This window comes from Macrobrachium nipponense, chromosome 9 (genome assembly GCF_015104395.2).
Source record: "Macrobrachium nipponense isolate FS-2020 chromosome 9, ASM1510439v2, whole genome shotgun sequence".
In the NCBI taxonomy this organism is placed as follows: domain Eukaryota; kingdom Metazoa; phylum Arthropoda; class Malacostraca; order Decapoda; family Palaemonidae; genus Macrobrachium; species Macrobrachium nipponense.
The window spans coordinates 17,501,865-17,517,213 of NC_061110.1; positions in this window are offsets into that span (position 1 = coordinate 17,501,865).

Below are 15,349 nucleotides of genomic sequence, written 5' to 3' on the forward strand. Positions count from 1 at the left end.
CGAGCTAAAACCACACGATTATATCACAATTATGTTGAACACCCTTTTTCCTTTTTCTTTTACTTGAAAGAAACAAAAAACTTAGTCCATTTAACTTAACCTTAGATTTTATCTCAATGTAGAAAACAACCACTTTAAAGATTTTTCAGTTGAGGGAGGAAAGCAAAAAAGCTGGTCTTTTGCTAAACCAAAAACTATATCATGTTATGATTGAACCACACTTAATTTTCTTTAGTTGAGAAAAACTAATTTTGATAGCATAATTTATGTAGAACATACCTTATTTTTTTGTAGAGTGAAAGCTAGTCCTATGCTAAAACCAAAGTTTATTATCACATTGTGTTTTGAACATCTTGTAATTCAGTTGCGAGAAACAGAAAAGTTAGTCTTTTTGGCTAAACGGCAAATATAGAAAAGGCCCCGCGCCCCCATTCCAAAATAAATCTTTTTTGGCCTTATTTGAATTAAAAATGAATTCTTAAAGTTGTTATATTCTAGGAATACAAATATTTACCCATACTGAAATAAAGTTTAACTTTTTTTTTTGGCAAGTAGGTACACATATGCCAGGAAATATACACTGCTGATTGAAGGATGAATTCTGCTTAACTACTGGGTTAACGATTCGGACCTCACATTGTTAACGTAATACCTTTGCTGATTTAAAAGGGAAGGTTAGACCCTTCTTTTGAAAGAAATCCTAATTAAATAGGATGGGACCTCTAAAACCTCAAGCTTTATTAGTGAGTGGACCTCCAATTTTCCCAAGTGGAAATTCTTGTTTCACTCCCTTCCCACGTTAAAATAAAGAATACCAGGAGCAATTAACTAATTTGACTAATTTCTTACACTTACAAGAAATTTTAAAGCCTAATTCATTTCACATACAATTTTAGATTAACTTAGTAGCCAGGAATTATTTCAAAAGAAAGAATAGCATTGCTCAAACATGTTTCTCTTTTACAGAAATGTTTTTGGAGTTAATTTTATTTTTCCGCATCTGGGCATCTGGACAACCAATTATATATCCTTCCCCGTTCAAAGGCAATCGGGTCTAGGAAATTAAAATTTTTCTTTACTTCTCACGCTATTTCCATGGAAAAATAAGATGGCATATTTTTTTCTTCGTACAAATATTTTACCGCAAAAATTTGTAGAATTAAAATGGTAATCCGTAACTTCTTGAAGGAAGATCGCTACCTTTTCATAGTTCGGGAAACCATTTTTCTGGATTATAGTAATTTATTTCCGTTACTACCGAATATATAGCGCATGTAGAAGACCCACCACTGATTATAGGGGTTCATCCACCTTTAATTCACGTTTTGGAAATTACTTCCACTAAGAATAGAATAAAAATTTTAAAATTTTTAAATATGTTTATTTGATTTTATAGCCTCGAACAGGATACACTTACTATGTACCCCACTGAATTCGGACTTATAAATATATATAATATATTATTATATATATTATATATATAGGTTATATACTATCTGCAGTATGATACCTCAAACAAAACAATTTCAGGTAATTGCCGAAGACACATGGATGTTTTATAAGAATTTATTCATAGAGAAAACTGTTTCCGCACAATGACTATGGTGCATCATCCAGTCTGAAAAATAAAAAATGACAAAATAATAACATTAAAAACAAAATACTAAAAAATACACAGGATTCATCTTAAAATAAACAAATTAAAAACACTTAAAATGACTAAAAAAACTAAGAAGACAAAGTAAAAATAACAACCTGCTGTTACACCGAACCTTCAGGTAGCAGGGGTAAAGAAGATAGAATGACAAAAGAAGGAAGGAAAAACAACCTCCAAAGACCGGGAACTATGCCAGATAATAGTTGAGGCGAGGAGGCAGCCAGACCACCGTTTAACGATTGAAACCGAGTTCTTTTAAATATAATAATTGACTCTAAGGTCGGTCATGGTAAATCTGCCAGCCTTAGGGAAGTATGCTAATATGGAAAAGTGCTGCTTCATTGACCTCAATTTTAACCTAATTTTATAGCATGTTTTTTTTTTTGTTTTTATATTTGAATGTTTCTGGTCTGCTCAATCTTTGTTCCCGTTCCTAAAACTCAAACCCTAAGTGACTGTAAATAAACGCATCTGCAACAAACCTCTTTCGTTGATCCAATATAAAGTACCAGGACATCCTGGGTCATTGTAAACTTATAGGGACCACATTGGAATCTCATGAAGGGCTGCAGATGGTCCTTGAAGCCAAACAAGGAAGCCAAATTTTACTTGGGATTTATTTGATATTGATTTTAAATTAATGCACGGTATTTCAGTTTCTATAATTTGTTTCCAGTTATGCGAAAATTTGGAGTTAAAAAATATCAAGGGATCGAAGCATGACAAATAAGTTTTTTGTCGGAACATTAAAAACCGGGTGTGGTAGGAAATGAAAAATAATTAGTTAAAAGTTTTGTTGTTGATGATTTCTAAAAAACTACGGATCCTTGGGAAAATGAATTTCTGTTGGAAAAAAAGTAGTTAAAAAATTTAATCCCTTCCTTATGAAATTATGGGTTCCCAACTGGACCGAGTATCTAAGAGGCCCTATTACCCACTAAAGGATAGATGGTATTCAATTTAAAACTGGTGGTTTGGCAAAAGCACTGGTAAAAAATTATTTGCCAAGACCTGTGTAAAGTTTTTTCTTTCTGTTAAAACCGGCAGGTAGTTAAAAATTCAGTCAAGAGTAGAGTAGTAAAGTAGTAGTAGTAAAAAACAGAACTAACTCTCGTGGATTAAAAAATCTAAAAAATGCGTTAAAAACGGTTAAACAATTTATCATCTGTCTTTACCAATTCCATAGAAAAAAGAAAAATTTAATGGTTAGGGTGTTGCTTTGTTGCGATTTAAATTAAAATCTAAAAAACTGGCGTGGCCCCCTGCCACTGATACTTAAAAAAAAAAGAACAAAGGTTATCGTCTACATACCTTCCTGTAAAAACAATGTTTTCCGTTTAAAAGGACGACGGACAACAAATCTAAAAAAAGGAAATTTTGTTCTAAAAAAAGGAAAAAAAAAAGACATAAAAAACACCAAATTTGCAAATAAAGGAGGTCCTAATGGCGAAAACCCACAATATACCAATCCATAGCAACACCATCTACCTCGAGAAATACAATTTTTTTTGATTTAAAAATAAACATAGAATCTTCACAGCAAGTTCTAGAAGTTGTTTAAAAAAGAAGAAACCTAGTTAAAACCATGAAAAGTAAAATTTGCCATCTTGGGAAAACCTTGTTTAAAATAATTGCTTCTATAGTCTCGTTTCTTTAAAGGGAACATTCGTTAAATAAAGGGACCTCAACAATCAAAGCTCGACATTATCAGGTCAATCACCATCCCTGACTAATGATTTGGTTTTTGAAATTCCATAACCCATTTTTCTTTTTTTAAAATAAAATTACTTGAGGTATTACTCGCTAAGGGAGGAGAAAGCCAAATATTTCGAAATAGAAAAAGAAGGGCTATTATAACGCTTGCCAAATATAGGTTCTTATAGGAATTCCCATCTTTTATGATTTTTTGGTAGGCCCATACAAAAATAATGAAAATGAAAGTAAGAACCGTTTACAAAACAGCTTTTGGGTAGGTTTTTATCATCAATAATGTTTGTCAGTTTTTTAATTTCCTTAAAAAACCTGTTAATACGATCCTCGCTTCGTTTTATAAATGTCTAAAAAGTTTAGGATCACCACGTGAGCTACAAAAACTTAGAAGTGTCCGACAGTATGTCTTCAATCTTATTGACATATCATTTCTATTTCAATTAAATAAACAACCTCCTTTGCCCTTGTCTGGCTTACAGATCACTAGGTCCTCTACGGTTTCCTAAGTGAAAGGCAAAAGTTTTTTACAAATAATCATCTTTTTTTAAAAAACGGTGTCCACGCGTAACCTTTCTTAAAGTTGTGCATAAGTCTTGATGTCAAAATTGAGGTCAAGAAGCAGCACTTTTTCCATATTAGCATATTCTAAGGATGCAGATTTGACCTGGCGACCTTTAGAGTCATTATTATTAATTAAAAGACTCGGTTCCATCGTTAAACGGCGTGGTGCTCCTCTGCTCAACTATTCTCGGGCATAGTCGGTCTTTTGGAGGTTGTTGTTCCCTCTTAATGTCCATTCTTCTTCTTCCCCTTCCCCGTACCTTGAATGGTTTTGGTGTAATGAACGCAGTTGTTTTTAACTTTGCTTTCTTATTTTTATAGTCATTTAATGTTTTTAATTTGTTAATTTTAATGAATCCTGTGTATTTTTAGTTTTTTAATTTTTAATGGTTAATTTTTATTTTGTCAATTTTTCAGGGGGACTGGGAAAGGATGATGCACATAGTCATGTTGGCGAAACATTTCTTCTATGGAATAAATCTTATAAAAACATAACATTCCATTGTGTCCTTTCGGCATTCCTGAATTGCTTGTATATATAATATATATTTATATTATATATATAATATATATATATATATATTATCATATATATATCTTCATAAATAATATATCTATATATAATATATATATACACCCACCACCCACACACACACATATATATATATATACTATATATAGATTATATATTATATATATATGAAATATATATATATTATATATAATATAGTAATATTATATATATAATATAAAATATAATATATCTTATATTTATATATATATATATATATATATATATATATATACCAATATATATAATATCTATATATATATATTCTTATATACTATCTATATAATATATATATCCAATCCTAGCTGACCTCAATCCAGCAACTTCTTGGGAAATCTCTGAATAAAACAATTCCTAAACCTCTCCTCTCTCTTCTCCTCCCTCTTCTCCTCATCGCATCTCTTCATCCTCTCTTCCTCTCTCTCATTCCTGGTTAAGATAGGTTTGCTTGAAATTTTACGGTATATTGCCCAGTTATATTTGACATTTTAATTATTGCCCCCGCCATTTGTCTCACCCCCCTCCATTCATATCATACACCAGGGCTGGAATTGGCGACTTTAAAAGGGGCATCGGGGGGGGGAGTGTCTCTACTTTATCCCGGAAAACCTGAAAACCCATGGAATTCGACTAATAGTCTGTCATTTTTTTGAAACAATTTTATTTTTCGCTTCCTTTTCAACACCCCCTTACTTTGGGATTGGGCCTGAACCTTAGAACTTAAATAGCATTGGTAGTTTTACTATTCATCTCAGCAAACCTCAAAAACTCATGGATTAGACAATAATATCTGGTCCCGTTTTTCGGTTTTTTGGTTATTTTTTAACATTGTCCCCCACCCTTTCCCACCCCTTTCTCACCCCACTCCCTAGCTTTGGCATGCAAAACTGGGAACTTGAAGGGCATCGGGAGTGTTCCAGCTATTCATTTCCCTTTAGGCGACCTCGAAAAAAACTATGGGATTTAGACTCTAATATCTTCTTCGTCTTCTGTAATTTTTTCACATTTCACCCCTTTCCCAATTCTGCTCCCACCCCCTTTGGTGCTGGGCGATGTCTTAGCCCCCATTGCTTTTTTCCCAGATGATAAGCCATGTGTACACCAAATGCTTTTTGGTTGAACATTTGACACAATGGATTTTCAAAGTGTAATGTAGGCACTTACCAACAGTGCATTAAAAACATACATGTATTACATTTATATATAATATTATATTAATATCTATATAGTATATATATATATAATATAAATATTATAGTATATATATATATATATTATATATATATATATATTATATTATATTATTATGACATTGAACAGATTTCACATTTTATTTGGATTTAATTTCAAACCTAAATTTAATTAAGATTGACTAAATCTTGGTACTACGAAACGCAAAACAACGATTTGAGGAATTTGCAAATGTGGTTAACCATTTCATTCCCAAAGGATGTTTTAACGATTTTTAGATATCGTTTTTTTTGAAAATGTTTTCTAATTTCCCAAAACCTGCCAGTGACAACAAGGCGATCGAATAAGGGCAATTTAAATACCCCGTATCTGGGTAAATATACTTGATATCACTAGACAACATGAAAGTGCAAAAAATAAAAAATCAATTATTTTTAACTTTTCTGTCAGCTTCAGGTAAGAGACAGCAGCTGGGTGCATAAGTAAGTAAAATTGACATACAAACAGAATATACGTATACCTGAAGTGTTGTTCAGTTCATTAAAAAAAGTTAAATCCGAGAGCTGGTTGTACTTCTCTACTTATGGGGAAAACTTGGTAAACAAGTACAACGACAAGTTATTGTAGTTGTTTATTTATTTATTTATTTATTTATTTATTTTATTTATTTATGTATTTATGTATTTATTTATTTATGCCTGTTTTGCACTTTTGCTTTATCGCCAGTCTTCTTATTTATCAAGTGAATTCAGGCGAAGCCCTCGAGCAAAACGTTTATGTAAGAAGGGCGTTCCAACATTATTTCCTTATTAACCAACCACATATAGTTTGGTTTAGCCATTTTCATATAAAAAATATAGGAGCTTGCCTAATTTTAAAAAGAAAAGAGAGACGGGTGGTTTATAGTTATTCAATCGCCTGAAGACTAGGGAACCGATGATATGGTATGAACGTTTTCAGGGCCCTGCTACAATATATACGTTATAACTCTCCCCATAACTTCCTTTCTAATTTCTCTTTCTTATTCATGCCAGTTGTATTCCTGGTCCGCAATCCGAAACACTTCATGGGACTAATATGGAATTATACAAATGATTTGAGTGGCCACGTTCCAGACGGAGTTTCAAACTTCTTGTTTCCAAAGAGAGCCTTAGAATTTAAAAATAGGTGTAATGAAGATTTCTCAGAAAAATTATTTATCCACCTGTTGAACAATTTCCTGGGTCATTATTGATTCTGATACTCGCATGTTTGTGGAGGAGGTCTCAGTGTTACCATCACGTTGTGTACTCTGTGCCCTTTCTGATATCCCCCAGCCACTGTTATGCATTTCTGTATTTCACTGAGCTACTTATTTGATTTTGGCTATAATGCATTTATATCGGGAATAGAGGCACCATCAGGTGGAAAAGGCTTCTTAGCAAGTGAATGTCTTAGTGGTTTAAATCTACAGCCGGTTTTTATTTACCAAAGATGAAAACCTAACTCAAAAGAACTGTAAAGTTGAATAAATAATATCAGAATTTATAAAAGAAAACATCACTTTCAAACCTCCTCGATTCTCCATTACATCTGGAAAAAACTTCACACGAGTGAGGAACAACTCGAGTTTGCTGAAAATCTACTTTGCATGTAATCCTTGAACCATAAATATAGACAGCAGAGGCACTTTTTAATGAAAACAGCAAACAAACTACGCATAAAAGGACACTAAAAATAAAAGACAAAAATAAAACATGGAAATTCACATTCATATAGATCATCAGTAAGAAATAATACAGACGAGAGTAGGCCAGCTTTATGTGAGAGTTTCATAGTTAAATGAAAAAACAGCGAAAAGTTTGGAGGAACCATTACCCGTTAAGAAAAGTACAGCCAATGATGATTTTTTCTCATTTCTACTCTCTCACGTTAATCACTACTTTTTTTTTACTGTGCAGTTTTAATCTTTACATCGGGCAACCAGTCTTTGAAGTAGTATTCACAACAGCCTTTCAATATTAGGAGGTGTAGACACGTCTATGAATTATATATATAATATATATATATATATATATATATATATATATATATATATATATATATATATATATATATATATATATATATATATATATATATATATATATATATATATATAATATATATATATAATATACACACACATAAATATATATGTATATATATAGAATGCTATATTTAACTAAGCCCTCTTCTAACGACTTATCCAAAGCATAATCCATTTGCAGAGAACTGTTTTTTTTTATTAATTTAAACGAAAGTCCACATATTTCATAAACAGTTGAATATTTAAACATTTTCATCCTCAATTCGGAGGAACATATCCTTCGTTTCTCAGGCGTATCCAAAAATACACGATATCCTATCTTCCTTTCACATCAGCTGACTATTCTTTTCATTCAGGCAAATTCACGTGGCCACAAAACCGTCGAACATTCATGCTTTACCATCACGTATGTCAGCGCCATAGCATCAGTTTTGATCACGTTTGAAACAGGTATCAATTTGCATGATTTCGGATATACGCCCCCGTTCAATTTCGTTATCGGAATCCCAATTCGCGCAGTATCATGCTACCAAACTCCAGGGCACACGGTTGCAGGGTTTTGTCAATTTTCCCGTTAAACTTCGCCACGGGGATTCAACACTCTTTGCTGATTTCACTTCCACGAAGGAGGTTTTAATAAGAATCAACGCTGAAGTGAAAAAGACGGGCTTTAATTTTAGACTTGACTTTCAATTAAAAGATAAAAGGCGCTGTTCTTGTCAAAGGATCGAAAAAAGATGACAAAAAATATTCCGTATTGGTAGGTTGGTCGGATTTCATTTTACATTTCAAAAGAGCTGACTGAATCCCGCTGAAATACTCAGCACTGTGAGTCCCAATTTAGTTTAAATAACGGTGATAATATTAGGTATTGGATTTCTCGTTTGCAAACCTTTGGACTTGAAAATATTTGTACAATGTTTTCTTATCTTAAGACTTTATATCAATATTCATTACTTTTTCACTTCTGCGGTCCGAATATAGCTGTAATTTACATGCAATATATAAATCTAGTATCACTACTTTTTTTATCACTTCATACTGGAAGGTATCTTTTTCGTTTCTTGTGTATCGATTCCTGTTTTAAATGATCATGTTTCAATTCCATTTACGAGGAGTGTGGCTGATAACCCTATACTTTCTCTCTCTCTCTCTCTCTCTCTCTCTCTCTCTCTCTCTCTCTCTCTCTCTCTCTCTCCTTATAAGGGTAATCTTGTGATGATTTCTTGTGTGATATACTTCATGCATGTGTTATTTGAAGAAATTAGGCGTTTATCAAGAAATGCTACTTTGACCAGTGTCATAAAAACCATTAGTTTTTTATGTCTAATCTACGCATACTACACCTCGCCATGAGCTCGCTTCGTAAGCCAAAGCAAAATAAAATAAAACAAAAAAGGAATAAAATTGGGGGAACATATACACGGGAGATCCCTGAATAAAAGATGGCTTAAATAATGGACTATACCCCCCCCCCCCCCCCCCACACACACATAAAAGAAAAAAAGTCTGGACTTGCAAAGGATTTCGAAAGTTAATTTGTATTACGTCATCTTTGCTCAGAATTTTTCCATTAATTTATCTTCTTACTAATCTCTCTCTCTCTCCTCTCTCTCTCTCTCTTCTCTCTCTCTCTCTCTCTCTCTCTCTCTTCTTTTTTTTATAAGACGTCGAGAAAGATTTGACTTGTTATTTTTACCTTTCTGTTTCATACTATTACCATTAGAAAAAAAATAATTTGAATCGTTTTACCTCAAACAAAATAAAGGCTATTTTTGAGCGGGTTATATATATATATATATATATATATATATATATATATATATATATATATATATATATATATATATATATATTATATATAATATATATATATATATATATATATATATATATATATATATATATATATATATATATATATATATATATATATATATATATATATATATATATATATATATATATATATATATATATATATATGTATGTATATATATATATATATATATATATATATATATATATATATATATATATATATATATATATATATACATATAAATATATAAATAGGTATATAACATACATACATATATATACTGTCCCTATTAGGGACAGTCTGCGAAATCCATCCTGGAAAAACGAGTCTCTCCTGTGAGAGCTCAACCTTGTACCTGCTATCACCTTCAAAGCTCCCGAATCCGTGTTCAGTTTTGCTCATGCAAATCCTTTGATGCCTTGGAACATGTACTGACTATGATCTGACATGCAGGAAGTCGTGTTGCTTAGAGATATATATATATATATATATATATATATATATATATATATATATATATATATATATATATATATATATATATATATATATATATATCCTTCGCCAAATTACAGTCACGCGTGAATAGCGGGTAAAGAAGAAGGTTAATTAGCCCAATATTGTCAGCCTTAGTTTGTCTTGATGATGGTCTCACGGTGGATGCATTCGTTTTGCATGCATGTGTTGTTAGATCATAATACTTCATAGGGTTTTCGCTTACTTGGGGAGTAAGCCTACAAGCTACTTTGTTAGTGTTGTTGTTATTGTTGTTGTTAGGGGGTTAGGAAAAGTCTATTGAAGAACATAAAAAAGGGTTAAAAAATGTTTTATGTTGAGTTAAAGAAATACGAGGAAATTTCAGGATAGGATATTATGATTTATTTATGAGGATGAAAAAGTAAGACAAAAATAAATAATGTGTATAATAAACGAAGGAGCAAAAAATGTTTTTTTTTTTATAGAGCATTGTGTATTTATTTTAATTTTCGCAGGTGAAACAAGGCTCTATCTGACTATAGATTTCAACACGTTTTATTTTACATTAAAAGTTAGGAATATAATGTTTACAAATTACTCATGAGGGAAAAATCTTGCACGCGTCCCGAGTATGCTGGAAATCGGGTCACGCCTTTATTTTATTATACCAGAAAAACAGTTTTATCTCAACATGATCTTGTTGTCCCGTTTTTATTTGGCATATAAAGTTCAATTCGTTTATTTGATTTTATAGAGGTTTATAGTTCCTCGTCGAATGAGTGGGTTACGTGCTCTCCTTCCAGTGTGGTAGTCCCGAGTTCGATTTCTCGCCCTGCCAGCGTGGAATCAGAGGAATTTGTTTTTGGTGATTAGAAATTAATTTCTCCATATAATGTGGTTCGGATCCCACAATGAGCTGTAGGTCCTGTTGCTAGGTGACCATTTGGTTCCTAGCCACGTGAAAATATTTACTCCTTCGGGCCAGCCATGGAGAGCTGTTAATCAGCTCAGTGGTCTGGTTAAACTAAAATATACTTTATAGAGGTCTGTATCATATGGCCCTTCTCTATATAAGGTTTTAAGTCTGCGTTAGTTAAGTAATCCATTATTATTTTAAATGTAGGTGTATGATAAAAAAATTTTGGAAGTGCTAGTGTGCAGATAAAAAACAACATATATTACTTGAACAAAATGGACCTAAAATATTCTGAATCATGGTGAGACAGTTCTTTGTAGCATTAGAAACCTTAGCTCGGAATGAATATTGATATAAAAAAGTACCCTATCATATTAAGCCTGGGGGTATTTTCTAGATCATGCAAAAGAGAATCCTGAATTTTCATACATGTGTTGCAGTAAATATTATTTAATAATTTTTGTACATTGTGCAGAAACTTACCGTCGTCGGGCTCATTTTATGTTCCATTGATGGAAAATATTGTCCGAATAATACATCGCAAAGTCTCTGGAAATAATCTCCGTAATATTTCGTTATTGGCAAGATAATATAGACCATAATTGTGTAGAGACTACGTTTATTCGAAAACAGAGAACGTTAAATACTTGATTAGGAATTGTTATTCTCTGTTTCTCTCTGTCTCTCTCTTTCAATACATACATACAAAGCATACACACACATACATATATACATACAAATATATATGTGTGTGTGCGGGGAGAGAGAGAGAGATAGAGGGGGAGAGAGGGAGAGAGAGAGAGAGATATTCTTTTATATGATTTATAAGTTAAAATATTACTTTTAAGAGAGAGAGAGAGAGAGAGAGAGAGAGAGAGAGAGAGAGAGAGAGAGAGAGAGAGATTCCAAGTGCTTTAGATATACTGGACTACCGAGGGAGAGAGAACACGGACATACAGACAGACAGACAGACGGAGACCTTCTGGGCACCGTAGGTTGACTGGACTAATGAAAGGTGAAAATCCACAACATTTGGAAAAGCCCCTTCGAAGCACACAGAGACACCATCACGCATATCAAAAATAAGGCTAATAATTGATTCGCGCACATAACCGAGTTATTCAGACCGAGCCAAAGTCCGCTCGGGAACAAACAAATTAGCTGGGATTACGCAGTCAGAGCCTGAATAGAAAAGCTAAATGTTTGGGGAAACACTCCGGAATTCTAATGAATCCCCAGAATATCCGATGAATATTTCGTGGCGACGAATCCCATCCGTTTCCGTCGCTGAATCTGCCTTTAATCAACGGGAACTTTCAAGATTTTCCTCTTGAATTATTATTCGTTCGATTTCTGTCCTAAATGACGACTGTTGCATATGCAGTATATGTATATATATATATATATATATATATATATATATATATATATATATATATATATATGATATATATATATATATATATATATATATATATATATATGTATGTATATATACTTATATTATATACCTTATATATGAATATACTGGGTGTTTCGAAATTAGAGGCCCCCATCTAAAGCATATAAAATTGATATGGACAAAAACAAAAGTAATTCAGAACAGGCTTTTATTTAAGTTTCTCTCTGGGCATTTAATATTTTGTGTGTCCTCCAATTGCCTGTACCACAGCCTATATTCTTGAGGGGTATGATTTCAGCAAATCGCAAAAAAGCTGAGACTCTTAACTCCATTTCCCTGAGCACTTTGGTCACCTCTCTTCGCTGGTCGTCGAGGCTTGGTATACCATCATAGTTTACTGTGCGCGCTTCAGCACGATCCAGTAAGATACTACCAATGTTTTTACACACATTAAGGTCAGGGAGCTACCTGGAAATTCACTGTACGAGAAGAAATTGATACCACTGTTTCGAAGCAGCTCCCGTGTCTGAAGAGCCTTGAAACATGGTGCTTCATCATGCAAAAATGTGACGACTTCAGCAGATAACACATGTTCAGGATCTTTGAGGAAAAGAAATACTCCACCAGTAATCACTGTTTCTCTGAAATATTCGCCATTCCATAACTGTCGTTTTTCTTTGATGATCCACATTATTAACCGTTTGGCTATGAAACAGAGGAAAATTCCCAAACATTCAGCAAATTTCACAACTTAGTGATAGCGCACATCATTGCTGATATCATCCAACTTTGCAGCCCAAATGATGTCATTTTATGATTTGGCTTCCTGAATGTGTAAATGAAGAATTCATCTGATGCTGCAATATGGTGAAAGTCAGCTTCATCCCAATCTTTAAGAAACCACAAAACCATGCACGGTCTTCTCTCTGTTGTTGAGTGATGTTGGGCTTGCTGATAACATGAAATGGCTTGATACCAGATTTTTTCAACTCACGATGTACAGCACTATAACTTCTCTTCTTTCCCCTTTTTGTTTCTAGTTCAAGCGCCAATTTACGTAAAGACTTTCTTGGTCTACCCACTGCCTCAGCTATGATGTCTTTTTTTCCTGAGAAAGGACTTTAGGCCTTTCAAGATTCTCACTCTTTTCACGATGACAGTCATGTGGATTTTTGTTCCTGTTTCTTCTAACAAAGGATTCATCTCTTTTAATATATTTAGCTATCCAGGAACGTGAAATGAAGGATGCACCAGCATCCCTGGCCTCTCTGAAGGTTATAGCCCGGATCGGTCACTCCATCTGATTTCCTCCGAGTAGTTAGCCATGGCTCTATCTAACTCCGTAACTCAGTCTGAAAATACAAGAAATGTAAAATGAAAAATAGCTTAATAGAAACTTAAGATAATGTACTTGGACATAAGCTATAGCAGAAAACTTCATAATTTTCCATTTGTTCTGTGGAGGGGGGGGGGGCCTCTAATTTCGAAACAAGGGATATCTATATATATATATATATATATATTATATATCTAATATATATATATATATAATATATATATATATAGTATATATAATTAATATAATATATATATATGTGTGTGTGTGTGTGTGTGTGTGTGTGTGTGTGTGTGTGTGTGTGTGTATGTGTGTACATTATTTATCGCTTTTATTTATTATCTAGTTTAACTTATCATCGTCAATTATTTCATTTTCTTATTAATGTTACCATTTTGAAAATATTCTAAAAATTCACCTCAAATTAATGCATGGGAAATATACTATGCCTCTATTTCCCTTGTTATCTAGTTATAATGCACCAAATATTAAGGTATTTTATTTGATAGTACCATGTTGAAGAGACAGTATGCACAAATATTCACCTCAAATAAATCCACGGGAAATATACTTGATATCTTTGATCTTCGCTTCGCTTTCAAGGAATATACACTCGTGTTTAAAATATTGACAAATATTCGCCTCAGATAAATGCATTGGAAATATACCTCGTGACCTCACTCTGTTTCACTCTCCAGAAATACACTGTCTGCAGAGTGTCAGTCTATTTCCTGCTATCTACATCCCTTCAGTTTTCAGGTCTCTCTTCAATACTTAATGGAATGCCACTGGTATCGAGATCCAGGCTGATTGGACCTCATCTCTCTCTCTTCTCTCTCTACTCTCTCCTCTCTCTCTCTCTCTCTCTCTCTCTCTCTCTCTCTGGAAGTATAACCTCTTTCTGTAAATTCAAATTCTTACGATGGTCATTTCTTGGTCTGGTTTGCAAATATTCTGATTATTACCCCAACTACAGAAAGTATTGTATTTTGCGGTTACAATAATTTATTACGTTATTCGAGAGCTCTGGTCCCTTAAAGATTTTTTGATAAACAGATAAAGGGAGCAATAGTCCCTTACAGATTTTTTTTATAAACTGAAAAAGAGAACATTGTTCCCTTACAGATTTTTTGATACATAGGTAAAGGGATAAAAAGAGCTCTGGTCCCTTACAGATTATTTTGACAAACAGATAAAGAGAGCATTGTTTCCCTTACAGATTTTTCTTATATTAGATTAAAGAAAATAAAAAGAGCTGTGGTTCCCTTGCCAAGATTTTTTTATTAAACAGAAAAAGAATATTGGTTTCCCCCAAAAAATTATATATAGATAAAGAGATAAAAGAGCTCTGGCGTCCCTTGCATATTTTTTTCTATGATATAGAAAAAAGAGATAAAAAGAGCTCTGTTTCCACCCCCCCCCCCCCCCCCCCCCCCCCCCCCTTGACAGATTTTTTGTATATAGCATAAATAGATAAAAAGAGCTCGCTGGTCCCTTACAGATTTTTTGACAAAACAGATAAAGACAACATTGTTGCCTTACAGAATTTTTGATAATTAGATAAACAGATAAAGAGAGCATTAGTTCCTTACAGATTTATTTAACAAACAGATAAAGGGAGCATTATTCACTTACAGG